The sequence below is a fragment of the Neophocaena asiaeorientalis genome, unplaced genomic scaffold, assembly GCF_003031525.2.
Source record: "Neophocaena asiaeorientalis asiaeorientalis breed wild unplaced genomic scaffold, Neophocaena_asiaeorientalis_V1.1 scaffold315, whole genome shotgun sequence".
NCBI lineage: Eukaryota > Metazoa > Chordata > Mammalia > Artiodactyla > Phocoenidae > Neophocaena > Neophocaena asiaeorientalis.
The window spans coordinates 2071542-2074079 of record NW_020172011.1 but is presented as its reverse complement, the minus strand read 5'-3'; positions in this window follow the sequence as shown (position 1 = coordinate 2074079).

Below are 2538 nucleotides of genomic sequence, written 5' to 3'. Positions count from 1 at the left end.
AAAGTGGTCCCCACTATGGGATATTAGATCGTCCTGATGTCTCTTTCTTGAGTGGTGACATCAAATAGTTTACCTATCAAGCTCAATGCACTCACCAAGTATTGACTTCAATCTGTCTCTTGCTAATGGTACTGACCCCCTCTTGGGTGCCTACAATAGGCAACAAAATAATAAAATTTCCCATGAATCACCATGAACTCCTAGAGGATGGGGACAATGTTTTATCTTTTTATCTGCCTGCATGGCACACAGTTAAGTATCCCCCTAAAACATGCTGGGATGAAATGAGAGGTCAATGCCTTGCCCAACTTTCCCAAATCTAAATCAGTACCTTCTCCCAATTTTCCATACATACTTCATTTTTGTATTTGTTATTATGAGCTCCTAGGATGACATGTCTGCCCTGTCCTTTGTAACACGGGAAATGGACACCATTCTCAGCCTACAGAGAAACTGGAGAGCTGGACAGGGCTGACTGTTTCCCAACATCTTTCCACTGTGTGGATGGTCCTGTACTATCTCTCTAGCATCTTCCATGACCATTTGTCCGCTGATACTGTAATGGTTTTCCAAAGGCTGATTTCCTCCCATCGCAGCCAGCCTTCCCAGCAGCTGGAAGAGTATTTTCCATCACTGGCTTAAACTAACAAATAAAAAGCCAGGGGCTATTTTAAGCAGCCGGTTTTCTGTTTTGTAGAAGCCATTAAACTGACCCAAACAAAAAAAATTAATATGGAATCGCTAAGAACTGGGTCTAAAGATTCTTACGTCTTCTCACCCAGAGCCCTAACTCCTGGTTCCCCCTTGGCTTCATTTCAAAGACAAAGGCTGGAAAATCACATCTGGGCAGCTATGGGAAGGAGAAGTCCCAGGCAAGATCCTGACTATCCACCAAGTTGAGTTCCTGTCTTCAGTGATAGGTACAGTACTTCCATGAAAAAATATGTCTTTTCGGCTAAGTTACAAATACCCTTTGTTACATGACAAATGGGTGGGATCATCACCTTTACTTTCAGCAAACCCTGAGAGAAAATATGATCCCATGAGATCTGGCCTTCAATCTGTTAATTCCTGGGCCTGGCATTAGAGGAGGAGGGTCATGAGGTTAAATACAGACTCCTCCAGGGTCCACAAGGGTAGACTCAGAGAAGCCAGGAACATCCACTATCTTTCCCAACCAGAGCACTTTAGTCCCAGGCTGGGAACGTCATAGGCACTGAATAGAGATTAACTAAAAGGTATTTAAGAACAAGAATAATTTCAGAGGCATGGTAGGGTAGAAATTTGGTCACAATAAGTCAAAAGCTGGTTTTGAGGTGAAATGAAAACAGCAACTGAAATTAAAAGACTATTACAGAAAGGGGCAGAGCTATGAGAATGGGGATGCAGTTCCAAGGGAAGGTTTTTTAAATTCATTTTCACATGAGAAAGACCTGAATGCAAATTTAAAGGGAGAAGTAAGTATATGATCTCTTTTATATGCCCCTATTGTATCATTCGTTTTTTATAATTCATTATTCATTCAATAAATTTTTTAACTGAACAGCGACTATATGTGAGGAACTGGTATAGATGCTAGGAATGCTTAGGTGAACAGAATAGATAAACCTCCCCTCAAGGAAGTAGTGTTACCCGGTCCTGATTCTTAAACAAACTGCTTAAATTTCTTGAAGGGAGGCTCTCTGAGCTCCTTGGAATCCAGTCAGGACTGATCTGTGCTCTGCCTGTGAACAGGCCACACAGTCTCGTGTTAGGTTATCTGGTCTGTCACCTCCCTGTGGCCTGGATCTTCCTCCAGGACAAGGGTACAACACTGGTCTTTGCATCCTCAGAGTGTGGCAAAGTATGAAGCAGGGTAGAGGAGGACCAAATCTAGTAAGTGGGTTAACTTCACACAGGAAAGTTTACATTTGCTTGTTCATTTGTTTTTAACCTTAGAAAGAGGTTTATATGCTAAGAATTTTGCCCAAAGTCACAGAGAAGCTTGGGTCTGGGTAGAGCTGAGAGAAGGGCCCTGATCTCTCAATGATAATTCCAAGGCTTGATGACAAGCACAGTGCCAACAGAATATTTCCATTTTAAATAAATGACTACTGCTAGAGAATTCTTTTGTAAGATTAGATAGATAATGGTAGAAATAAGACGATACTTAGTAACACAAGATACACTTCAGGAATGTTTCTTAATGTGATGAGCTGTCACTATTGAATGAAATTATCAACTGTTCTCTGAAACTCCTATGAATCTACCCGGACAGGAATCTTTCCTTCCTCCTTAACCACCCCAGAGAACAGCTGAGTCTTCACGTTCCCCAAGTGTCTCTCTTCTCGGAATCAGTGTTCAGAATAAGCAACTTCCTTTTTCATTCATCCTGAAAAGAGTGGAGCAGTGATGAGCTCACACTGCCCCCTCCTGGCCCACCCACTCCCTAACAAGGAGCATACATTCACTCTTTCCTGACCCTCTTTGGCTCTTTTTATTTCTGTAAAAAAAAGAAGAAAACAACAGAATGCCCCCACAAAAGTCAAATGTCTTTAT